Source organism: Mastomys coucha, unplaced genomic scaffold (genome assembly GCF_008632895.1).
Source record: "Mastomys coucha isolate ucsf_1 unplaced genomic scaffold, UCSF_Mcou_1 pScaffold7, whole genome shotgun sequence".
Lineage (NCBI taxonomy): Eukaryota > Metazoa > Chordata > Mammalia > Rodentia > Muridae > Mastomys > Mastomys coucha.
Genome location: NW_022196913.1, coordinates 1,828,588 through 1,841,547, shown reverse-complemented (window position 1 = coordinate 1,841,547; position 12,960 = coordinate 1,828,588). Strand labels below are relative to the sequence as shown.

At 46.9% G+C, this 12,960-nt stretch overlaps 1 long non-coding RNA gene across 1 annotated transcript; it reads left to right on the top strand.

Annotated features, from left to right (window-relative positions):
- Window positions 1-9,938: 9,938 nt before the first annotated feature.
- Window positions 9,939-12,468, top strand: LOC116082514. Its single transcript, XR_004115347.1, has 3 exons — window positions 9,939-9,960; window positions 11,089-11,429; window positions 12,416-12,468. It is a non-coding gene; the product is annotated as an uncharacterized LOC116082514 (long non-coding RNA).
- The last annotated feature ends 492 nt before the right edge of the window (window positions 12,469-12,960 follow it).

Here is a 12,960-nt window from a genome sequence, read left to right as displayed (position 1 = left end):
CTGTGTCTCTGTGTGTGTGTGTCTGTGTGTGTGTGTCTATCTGTGTGTGTGTCTGTGTCTCTGTCTGTCTGTGTGTGTATGTGTGTGTCTGTGTCTCTGTCTGTGTGTGTGTATGCGTGTATGTGTGTGTATGTGTCTGTGTCTCTGTTTGTCTGTCTGTGTGTGTGTCTGTGTATGTGTGTGTATGTGTCTGTGTCTCTGTTTGTCTGTATGTGTGTGTGTATGCGTGTGTGTGTCTGTCTGTCTGTCTGTGTGTGTCTGTGTCTCTGTGTGTGTGTGTGTGTATGCATGTGCGTGTGTGTGTGTGTGTGTGTCTGTGTCTCTGTCTGTCTGTATGTGTGTGTATGTGTGTGTGTGTCTGTGTGTGTGTGTGTCTGTGTCTCTCTGTGTGTGTGTCTGTCTGTGTGTGTGTCTGTCTGTGTGTGTGTGTCTGTCTGTGTGTGTGTCTGTGTCTCTGTCTGTCTGTGTGTGTATGTGTGTGTGTCTGTGTCTCTGTCTGTGTGTGTGTATGCGTGTATGTGTGTGTCTGTGTGTGTGTGTGTTTGTGTGTTTGTGTCTCTGTGTATGTATATACACAAGAGTATGTGGGTGCCTGTCTGTGTGTGAGTGTGTGTCTGTATCTTTGTCTGTCTGTATGTGTGTGTGTATGCGTGTGTGTGTCTGTGTCTCTGTATGTCTGTCTGTGTCTCTGTGTGTTTGTGTGTCTGTGTCTCTGTGTGTGTGTGTTTGTGTGTCTGTGTATGTATATACACACGAGTATGTAGGTGCCTGTTGGGGCCAGATGAGGGCATCGGATCCCTAGATCTGGAGTTGTAGGCAGTTGTGAGCTTCCCTACAGGGAGCTGTGAACCGAACTGGCCTCTGCAGGAGCAGCAAGCACTCTCTATGGCTAAGCTCTCTCTCCAGTCATCAAGTCTTACTTCTCAGCACATTTCTCGTGTGAACATGTGTGTGTGTGCATTCATGGAAGTCAGAGGTCAGCCGTGGGTGTTCTTCTCTGGGAGTCATCTCCTGTGTTTCTTTGAGATAGGTCTCACACTGGCATGAGATAGGTCTCACACTGGCATGACATAGGTCTCACACTGGCATGAGATAGGTCTCACACTGGCATGACATAGGTCTCACACTGGCATGACATAGGTCTCACACTGGCATGCAAGGCTTTCTTTCAGCTTAGGCTGGGCTGGCTGGCCACTGAGCACCTAGGATCTACCTGGCTCTACCTTTTGCCCATCTCTCCTTTTTGTGAGGCTCTTCTCACTAAATATCTTAACATCATGTGTTTTTCCTTGAGTTATTCAGTTTAATTCATAGGTCCCATTGGCTGAGTACATGAAAGGAGAAATGTTTTGTTTTCTCTGTGGACGGAACATGGAAACTAATAACTACCTTCTCCTTGAATTGCTTTGAGATTTATTTATTTTTATTTATATGAGTACACTGTAGCTGTCTTCAGACACACCAGAAGAGGGCATCAGATCCCATTACAGATGGTTGTGGGCCACCATTGGTTACTGGGAATTGAACTCAGGACCTCTGGAAGAGCAGTTAGTGCTCTTAACCACGGAGCCATCTCTCCAGCCCTTGAATTACTTTGAAAATTGAACTTTCCAACAGCAAACAAGCTAGCTGGTTCTTCCTACTATTAAAAAGCCAGGTCTGATGGGATGGCTCAGCTGGTTAGCATACCTGCTGCCAAGCTCAGTGGCCTGAGTTCAATCCTCTGACCAACAAGGTGGAAAAAGAAAGAGAACTGATTCCTTTAAATTGTCCTGTGACCTATACACAAATGCATGATGATGATGTGTGAGGCTACACACACACACACACACACACACACACACACAGACACACAGACACACTCATGAGTATGTGTGCACACATATGAGTAAATGAAACTCTGGATTTCTAGACTTGATCTTTAGCCATCAAGATGGGGTTGCTATCAGTGATTATTCACTTGTCGTGCTATGATAATGAAGTAATAAAGTGAGAAACAGAGTTCTGGGAATGTAGAAATAAAGGTTAAAACAAGACTTTTGAGAAAGAAATAATAAGCCCAAACTACCTATAGTAGAGACATCTGCTTGTTTAAGAAAAACAAAGTTTTTAAAGGTCAGGAGGCCTGGGCTGAACTAAAAGCTGACCAGCACATAACCTGTAAGAGCAAGATTAGATGTTCTACCCCTCCCTGTACTGGGGTCCAAGAACATCCTGACCTTACAAAAGTTCCGGGACTTTCCAGCTTGGCCTGTTCCAGGGGCTTGCCAGGTACAGGAGTTAGGTAAGGGGGCAATGAAGCCAAAACCAGCTCCCATGAGCAAGCCAACCAATGCCTGAAGAGATCCTTTGTTTGATACTGAACCAATCAGAATAAGCCAACTAGCCCTGTTGCCTCTGTAAAGTATTAAAGATGAGTGCTTTCTGAGTTCGGGGTTGCTTCTTCCTACTTGGATGAGCAACCCCACGTGCATTGGCCATGCACGTTGGATCAATAAACCTCATATTATTGCAGCGATCTGTTGTGTCAAGCTGTGATCTGTGGGTAGCACATTGGGGCTAAGACTCTCTGAGGGTCTCACAAAGTCTTACAATAACTCACCTCAAAGATGCCGCATGTGCGTGCGCACATGTGCGTGCGCATGTGTTTCTTGTGTCTTGGTAACACACTGTGCAGTTAGCAGGAATCCAGCCTGGGGCTTGGAAGCTGAAAGGTAGCCTGACTATTCCCTAGTGCATCCATTTCAAGCCCAGTCCCCACTGGTTACAACGACCCAGCAGCCTGACACAGAAAAGCCTGACAAGGGGCCTTTCCAGGATATAGGCTAAGTCTGGCAGGCAAGAATTTGCCAGAAGATAGGATACAAACCTGCCAAACCAGTTTGTATTCCACGGCAGCCACTTCAGCAGCACTGTGGGTGAATACCAATCTGTTGGCTCAAACAATTCTCTTATGTTTGGTTTTCTTTTAACTTGAGCGGAGCTTTCACTTTTCTTCCCTTTTTAATCCCCCCCTCCCCTTTTTTCACCAGGTTCTTACATATGCTTGGGCCAGCCTGTTTATCTCGGAAAGTTTTGGAAGGCACACTCTCTCCCTGCCCCTACCATTGCTCTGCCCCCATCCGCAGTTTGATTGTGTTTTTCCTTGGTAATGGTGTTTTGACTTGTCTTTTGTACAGCGCTAAGCCACAATGAGACAAGAATATTCTCTCCTTGTTTTATCAGGTGCTTTTGTTGTTCCCAAGCTGTTTTGTAGCTGTGTGCCTTGTTTGATTTGGCTCCTGGTTGGGAAAGGGGTTGATATTCAAGGAGAGATTGGACACCATGTTGGGTCAATTGGTGTTGAAAAGAAATAAGCCAACATTGCTCACCTTCTGAAGCTAAGGCCAGTGGGGAGCTGGACCCCATGAGGCTGATCAATTTCAATTAAAGAGATTAACAGTCTCGAGCACATGAAAGTCTGGTCACATGCTTCTGAGTGGTCTTCAGCAGCCTGAACGCAGACCAGGAGCTCCTGAATCACTGGGCTGTGTCTTTTGGGTCAATGTCAAGGTGACTGTCGGAAGAGACTACATACAGAAGGAGAAATGGCTGTTTGCCCAGGGGTCTTATCTGTTGTTTGGGGCAGAATCTTTGCTTTGCATCGAGTGCAGCTGCTCGGTATGCCACGCTAAGCATCATTTAGAGTGGCTCCACACCTAAGCTAATATGCCAGTCAACTTCCAAACAAAACCAATGTCCGTCCACACAGCTTCCTAGTTGATAGATCTATTACAGGTGTGCACCTCCTTGCCTCTAATCTGCTCTCTAGGTGGCAAGGAGACCTCTGTGCTTCCTGGGAGAAGGCAGCCTCCAGGATGGATCCTCTTCCTATACTGGGCACCACAGAAGAGCTACACACCGGGCTCTAGAGCTCTATGTTCCTGGGGCTTCTTGATGTACCGACAATAAGAGAGCAAGGCAAGGGCAGGTGCTGCAGAGAGGGGTGGGCAGGTAGCCAGGGAGAAGATGATAAAATGCAGAGAGAGGAGAGGACTTTGGTATATTATATAGACTAAACCAAACCTGTTTCTTACAGGCTCTGAGCGGGTCCTGGATTGTGGTATGTAGCTAACATCTCTCCCCACCACACCCTCATGTCTCCTCCATTCTCTTTTACATATAATATTTTAAATGTATTCTTTAAGAATTTTACCCATGCATAGAATGTATTTCAATCCTATTTATGCCCACCGTTTCTCTTTAGCTACTTTCAGACCCCCTCCCCACATCCCCCTTCAATTGTATTTATTCTCTCTTTTTTAAAATAACTCACTCGATCCAATTAGTACTGTCCATACACACACACTGGAGCATGGCCAGCCTACTGTGTGGCAAGTGGAACAGTGCCACCAGACAGAAAACCTGGTAAGGCCAAGCAGATTAAGGGACCCTGGCAATTCTCATAATTGAGAATGGTAGAGGTTTGAATCTGCTCCTGACCAGATTCCTGTCCTGGAGCACATGACCACGACACCCCACTAAGGAGAGGACCATGATGACTGGTCACACAGCATAGAGCTCAGAGTTCTCCATGCTACTGAGGTATCTCGATGGGCCCTGGGGGGTTAGCCAATAAGCTTCCCCTCCAGGGCATCCCTTCCTGCAAAAGGTGTTAAACTCTGGTCCACCCTGAGTAAGTGGTTATGCATCCTTTTCCACCATGAATAAAAATGCTCCACGCTAGCAAGAACAGTCCCCTTCCTCAAGGACCATTGTTGGGGGGTGGTGCTTTGTCCATGAGCTGAGCCTGAGTTTCCCACAGAAGGCCCCTCCTCACACTTGGCACTCACCCCAGGCTCATTGAAGCCCCCCTCCATCTCAACTCTTCAGGGGTTCCCAGCATGCATGGATGCCCAGAAGTTTGAGAACCACAACCTCTGCCCCAGCCCATGACATTTCTCATCCGGGGGAACACAGGCTGGGGCCCCTATCTTATGCCACATTTGTCTTCCTTGAGCAGTATGGCAGCACCCCAACCAGGAGACAGGAGCATAGCCTAGCACCTCTGTGTTGTGCCTGCCTCCCTGAGCTGTGTCCTGACACCCAAGCAGGGAAGTGAAATGCAGGACCACAACCTACAAGGGACCACACCCCTAAGGAGAACTGACTCTCTCCCCTTGCAGTCACCAACTGTCAACAGTTCTCAGCTAGGGGTAGGAGCTTGCGTGTCTCCCTCCATATGTGTTGACTGGTTGGATCCTGCACGGGTCTTGGACAGACAGTTAAAGCTGCCATGTCTGGTCATGACTGGAAGACACTGTTCTCTTGGTGTACTCCCTGACCTCTGGCTCTTCCATGATAGCCTGCTCCCTCCCCACCCCCCAGCCTTGGGTAGAGAAGGTGCAATAGAGGTGTTCCACTTAAGGCTGAGCTTCCGGACACTTGCTCTTGCACTTTGATGGGGTGTGAGGCTCTGATTTATCATCAACTGTCCACTGCACAGTTCTTTCTTTTTAGGATAAATAGCTTCATGTCCTCTGTTAAGGATAGAGCTACACTCAGCTCTTGGGGTTTTAAGCCTTACAGGAGGCATAAAGCACACTCTGTCACCCAGTCACCTGCTACTTCAATATGACAGTGCTGATGGGAAGCCAGAGATACACTTAGATCCCAGATTGAAAGGTTGGGACAGTTAGTTATGGGAACAGAGACAGTTCCACATTGCCACCAGCAGCCTGCAACATTCCCTCAATCTCTGGCATTCTGGCTGACTTAGAACTCACTATGTAGACCAGGCTGGCTTTGAGATGTGCCTGCCTTTGCTCTCCCCCTACTCCACCAGTGCTAGGATTAAAGGCATGTGCCATCATGCATGGCTTAGAGTCAGATTCCTGATTTCACCTGCAAAGAATTTCAGAGTGAACCAGTATGAAGCAGAGTTAGTTTATTAAGAATAGAAAGAAATGTGCTCAGAGATAGAATAAGGCACACCTGAGACTGCGCATGCACATGCATGCATGTGCATGTGTACATGTATGTGGCGTGTGCATGTGTACATGTATGTGTGTGTGCTTCTCAAAGGAGAGTTCTGATCTAGTGCCTTAGTAGTGACTGTATATGGGATTTTGGAAGCTTCTGGGATGTCATTGTGTGATGGGTTTCTAAGGGTCATGTGACTCATAACCTAACACTGGGGTCTTTTTTCTCAGCTCTCGAGTGATGTCTTTTTCTTCATAAACTGTCTCTACTCCTGTTTCGAACTCTGCCCTTGGCCCAATTCTTTGCCGTGGAACAGAAGAATGTCGACCCTTCAACAGGGGCTTGGGACTAAGATCTGTTCTTATAACAGTGATTTCTCTCTCTTAAAAAGAAATAGTATCATTTCTGCATAGTTAAAATGTAATTTACATCAAATAAATATCCCTTCGATATAAATTTGAAAAAGACTGTGACTACACATGACTTTTTTGTGTTAGTGTGTGTATATGTGTGTACGAATGTGTATCTGTGCACTTGAATGTGGAGGCCAGAGGATAACCTTTGGTTCTTATTCCTCAGGTGCCATCTACCTTGATTTTTGAGACTGGATCTCTAGCTGTCCTGGACTGGCTAAGTAGGGTGTACTGACTGGCCAGGGAGCCCAGGGCTTTCCTTCTATCTCCCCAACACTGGTACTACAAGCTTATTCTTTTAGGTCAGGCTTTTTATGTGTGAGGGTTCTAGCAATCAAATTTAGGTCCCCATGCTTGCAAGGCAAGCATTTTCTCATTGAGCCCTGTCCTCAACCCCAAGACTTACTTGTCATGGTTTAGAGAAGCATCCAAATGTCTTGGAGATTCATAAACATCAAATCCCTGTAGCTTCAGCCATTTAGTTCCTCATTGTTCTGAGAGACATAGGTCAAGGATGAGGCTGGGGCTAAGTAGAAGGACCTCCTGATGAGACACTGGCCTTGCTATTTAAGTAGCAGCCATCCCCCTGTTCCTGTCACCCCACAAAGATCTGGGGCTCTTTGACCCATAACTTCTTCAGACAGCTGCTTTCCACCCTGGCATCCCTGCCCTGTGAATAGCATACTGTCTCTACTGTCCTGTGAGTCACTGTAGGAAGATGGAGAACTGTAAGCAGTGTGGGATCACCTGGCATCTGGCTGACGCCTCTTGGCAGCTCAGAGTCAAGAAATCCTCACAAGTAACATCTGATGTGAAGGCTGCTCCTCTAGAGAGAATGTCCCTTGATGGAGAGATCTTAAATAGGAATGTTAAAATAACAACTAATTGTGCTTAAGACCATAGTGTCTATGACCTTCAGATATGGCCTTTCTTCCTTCCCAGCACTGACCTGTGATTTAGTGGGTATCTCACCAGAAACCCCATTTATAGTAGAAGATGTTTCTTAACTCAGTTGTGTAAGCCTTATGACCCTGGATTTATCTTATTTGATTCTAATATAAGTCTGTAGCTACTCAACAATCTTGTTTATTGAAAAGAAAAAGGGGGGCAGAGAAAAAAGGAAAGAAATGTCTTAAGTCTTTGAGATGTGACTTGAGGGCCATCTTATGTGGTCACCCCTGAGACACCAAAGCAGCCCCTTTGAGAAGCCCATGCCCACCGTCAGCTGGATAGTCTTCTTTCCCTGAGCACTTTCCTATTAATGCCCATACTAACATCTATATGCTAAGACCCACAAAACAATAAAATACTCCTTAAAAAAAACCTACATATTGGTTCTTTGTGAATGTCACATCATGCAAGCCACTTCCACTCTATCTTCCTGTCCCTCTATCCCTGTCCTCTGCCCTGGCAACCTCCCAACAAAAGAAAACAAAAAAATAAAAACAACAAAAATAGGAAAAAAATAACATAAAAAGAATAAGAAAGAAAAAATGAAAAAATGAAAAAAACCATCTCACTGCAGTGTGTCTGTCCCACAGTGTACCCTCCTGTCCAAACAGCTTTGCTTGCAAGTGTTCATCGCATTGAGACATTGGTCTGGTCCAGGCCTCTGGCTTCTGCTACACTATCAATTCTGGATCTTCACTGGGACTCCTCTCAGATATCCTGTTGTTGCCCTTTGTCATGGAGGTCCTGCAGTTCATAATGGGATAGATGTTGGGGTGGGACAACTTAAAGCCCTGGATCTGGGTAGTGCTGGCTATGTTCTCTGTGCCTGAGCCACCAGGGCCAGCTCTTAGGCACTGCTTTGGCTAGGGGCAGGGCCAGCTCTCCCATGCCCACACTACCAGGGCCAGCTCTACTTCCCCATGCCCAGGTGAAGTGTGGGGCTCTTTAGGGGAAGGCCTATTCCATTGCTGCAACACGGAGGATCCTAATGAGCAGAGACAGTCCATGGTTTTAAGGCGTTTATTGCAGAAAGGCAGAGAGAGAGAGAGAGGAACAGAGAAGCAGAGGCCAGTCATGGCTACATGAAGAGAGGGGGGGAAGGGAGGGGGAGAGAGGGGGAACAAGGGAGCAAGAGGGTAAGAAAGACAAGAGAGGCAAGAGGGGGTGAGGAGGGGGCAAGCAGCAACTTTTATAGTGGGCTGGGCTACCTTGCTGTTGCCAGGTAACTGTGGGGGTGGAGTCTAGCCAGAATACCAGGAGCTTGGGGCATGAGCTATGTGACTGATGGCCACAGGATTATGGAGTTGAGGGCTCGTGGGAGTGTAGCTCACCATTCCGTCCCTTATAGAATTTTCTACTGGGTTTCCGGAGTAAGCCTCATTCAACCAGAACACAGACTGCCTTTCATGGTCCAACAGGGCCGCTCTCCTGAGTGCTACAGTGAGTGGGAAGTGGGGTCAGCTTTCCCACCTGCCACAGGCATCGAAGGCTATGTGTATGGGATCTCTCCTTGTGCCTACATGCCCAGCAGGGGCAGGGCCAGCTCACCTGCTCTCATGTCCTTGGCCTAGTTCTCCCATATTGCCCAGGTGAAAAACTTTCCTGCTCTCCTGCTCTCGAGCCCTTGAGGATCAGCAAAATACTCTTCGTAATAAACACCAGCTCATCCTGAAATTCTTTTGCAGTGAATCCCATCTTCCCCTGAGCGGAGGTCTCTGAAGAGAACTCCTTGGGCTGCTGCATATCTCCCTGACTCACACCCCAGTGCCCAGGTCCTAACTTAGGAAATGGACCAAAAGAATATCACCTTCTTTTCCTTCCTTCTTCAGGACACCTTGTTGATGGTAAAGCAGCTAAGAGATACGCACCAGAGGGAATTTAGGGTCCCATCAGAAGAGAAAGTTCCAGAAGAGAAGAAGCAATCATGGCTTGAGCCTGTCATTTGCGTAAAAAGTCAGTGCTTGTCCTGGTCCCTCCAGAACACAATCTCAATCCGCCTGCCTGCATCCCAGCTCCCTGCCTCTTCTGCCTCCTGTGGCTCTCTCCTTGAATAGAACTTCCTCCTTCTGTCCTTAGAGCCCAAGGAGGCCTTGCTTCAAGGCTGTCTCTCTCTCTGCTCCTCCAGCCTTTTTGACTCCTGACCTATCCAGCCACTCACATTATCTGACAGTAACCAAGGCATAGTTATTGAATCCCCACAGGAAAATTCTCCAGTCCCTCTAAAATGGAGCTGGCAGCTCCAGCTTCTCAGTAGTTCCCTGTGCTATAAAGGATGCCACAAACTGCCTGATAAACAAAAGGCATTTATTGTCCACAGCTGGGAGTCAATATCAAACAGATTTGGTTTCTGGTAAGAGTTCATCAATGACCCCTTTCAGGTGTGCCCTCACTTAGTGGAAGGTCATGTTTTAATGGACACCAAGCCCACTCCTGAGGGGGCTCCACTCCTAAGACCCAGCCCCCTAGAGACCCATCCCCTAGCAACATTACCTTTTTGGGTTTTTGAGGTAGGACTCTGAGGGAGCACAAGCATTGTGAGGCAGGAGAGAAAGACAGCAGAAGTGACAAGGACGAGGAAAGAGCGTCAGTTTCTCACCATCTGGGAATCAAGGATCCCAACACAATGAACCTTCACGTAAGGCCTTTCTCTCTCCACAGCTGTGTACCAGTGGGTTTCTAGGACTCTCATCCGAAACCCCATTTAACTCCCTTGTGCAAGCCTAGTGGCTCCTGGTTCTACTTTATCAGATTGTGATCCCATCCATGCAAAGCATCCCCGAGGGCACCTGCAATCTCAATTATCAAAAAAGGTGAAAAGAGAGGGAGCCCCTGGCTCTAGTTTGTCAAGCGTGGGCTTTTCTTGAGCAGGCAGCTGGTTGTGTGGAGCCCAGGCTTTCTCAGCCAACCGGCTCCCATTATATGATAATCTTGATGTCCCTGTCTCTACTCTCCTGCTGCTATTGTTAATTTTGTTCAGGTTGCTAAGGACAGAATAGAAATGTTTCTCAAAGGAATCTTAGTGGGAACAAGGATGTTAGAGGGAAGGGCTATAAACCCCTAGCTCCTCCTCCTTCCTAATGTTAAAGCCTGTTGGTGTGGCTGGCATGAGTAAAAACAAGGCCATGGCATGATGGTGACCCTGTTGGGTCTCAGAAGGAAGGAGCTCTGTTCTGCTCTGCTCTGGGATATGTGTGAGCAAGGCACCAGGTGGAGGCAGCCTGTGTTCTAAGAATTGGCCTCGTCCTGCAGAAACTCAGGCCAATTTGACAAAGATATGAGGGAAGAAATGGGTGCCAGTAGAGGCCTCATCCGCTGAGGAGGCGCTGCGCTAGCCTAGTCTGTGGTTTAGAAGCAGAGCCATGTCAGCAATCAGCTCACAATGCTAACAACAGAATACGCTATCCTGGCTAGCTTTCATAAGTGATAGAGGGGGTTATGCGGGCTCTTGGCAAGAAAAAGCATCAGTGGTCTTATCTAGCAATGGAGCCTGCTACAGTATTGATCCACAAACAAGATATGCCTGTTGGCACAATAATGGCATGGGTGTTAAGGGGGTAACCAACTACTTTCTGGGTGGATTTAAGGGCTGCTCCACAGGAAGGAATTCATGCCTCCTATTGGAAACCTGGTCAAAACCATTGCCGTGAAGGTGAGAGGTGCTTTGCTAAATGGTCATGTTGTCAAACTGCCTTCTAAATATCTATGTTGGCACTCATATATTTGCTCTGCTCTTACTGTTGTTAATAGATGCTTCTTTTTACAGTGGGAAGCGGTTAACGCCACAGCCTCATAACTGGTGTAAGTGCCAGGCATAAGTGACATCGAGCACTCAGTTCTAAACAGGATATCTATATCAAGTCCCCACTCCCACCCTCAAAACTCTTCCCAGGAAGAGGAAGCAGAGAGGATGTAGGAGGCAGAGGATGAGGAGTAGCGCTGTGAAGTACCAGCTGCTTCTAGATGGCACACGGCCATTGCACTTCAGAACTCACCGCAGTCCTGATTGCCAGCACAAGACCTGCAATGAGCTCAAGCCAATAAAAACTCTAGCTCGGATGGAGGCGTGGCCACAGCTGAGGAGCTATTGGCAAAGGATGGCTGTTGGTGAATGGAGTCGTTTTTTTTTTTTTTCCTTGGGGTGGGGCCACTGGTAGGTTGCCCATGTTCCAGCAATTCCCTATGCTCATGTACAAATGGGCAGCACAGGTTGTACCCAGTGGGTTATAAAAAAATAGGAGAACATGAAGTTGGTAGGGGGATATGTTGGGTGGGTTCAGGGGGAGCTGGAGGGGAAAGGGGGAGAATATTGCTAAAATACATGAAATTCTAAAAGAAAAATAGAAATTATATATTTTAAAATATTCTCAACTGGACATATGTTTGGGATTAGAATTTGATGAGGGTTAGCCCCAATAACCTCATTTAATTACCAAACTTTATCACGTTCAAAAACACTGGGTATACGAGAAGACGTAAGCGTATGCATCCTTGGGGCCTGGGGAGGGAACAGCTCCTCTGCATCCTTGGGGCCTGGGGAGGGAGCAGCTCCTCTGGTCTCAGTTTCTTCAGCGATACATAAGGAGTGATGCTGGACTCTTTTTGGATACCCCTGATTTCAAGCACTGGAAAGGCCAAGCTGGAGATGTGGCTCAGTAAACTTGCTGTGCACACTAGATAACTCGAGTGTGAATTCAGTCCTTGGAGTGGTGACACACACCTGTCATACCAACAGCATTACAGAAAATGGAGGCAGAGACTGGGGTAGGCTGGAGGGCTGTAGCCATTAACATAAAAACAAAGGAGACTACTTCAAAAAACATGAAGGTTTTCTGACTTCTGTGTGTTCACTGTGGCATAATTACACCTGCATTTTACAAATAAATCATAAACATATACATACACCATAACCCCCACCTCCAGTCCCCTCCTCCCGCCCCCAGTACAAGCAAAAGTTCACCCTAGAGCTGGGGTCGGCTTTCCAAGTACTATAACTGGAATTTAAGGCATGCCTGCAATCTTTCCAGGTGAAAGCTTTCTTATAACACACAGATGATTAAAAATAACTTCTATTTATCTCCCTGACTGTTCAGAGCCTTGAGCGGCAGCAGTAGCCAGGATGCCTCACAAAGCCAAACAAATTAGTCCTCAGGACAGACAGAGACCTGTAAACAGCAACAACTATGGAACAATGTTTCAAATAAAGAAGGCTGGCTGTCACTCCTTCATCAAGATGGTGCTGTGTGGATGTAGTGCTAAGAAAGTGCACTGTTGATTCTCTGTGAACCCCATATGCTTGATTCAGACCTCACTCACTCACCTTAGATTCTCATTCTTCTGCAGCTGCTCTACAGGAACTAGAATTGACCAGCACAGAAGCAGGTGTGTTCTAGAGCCCAAATGACATCATGTTTATGGCAACAAGAGCAGACAAGGATAGCAAGGATAAAAATAATGTGCTCCATGTTTTCTCTGGGAAACAAGGACTATTTGGGGGAGGGGAACCCCTTGTCTCTAAACAAAATTCAAAGCACATCTGACTTCAGATTTATTTGATTGGTCTTTCTCAGAATCAGAAGTGGTTTCCACTGACAAATGTGAACCAATTAAAAAAAAAATCCAGAAAAGAAAATAAATA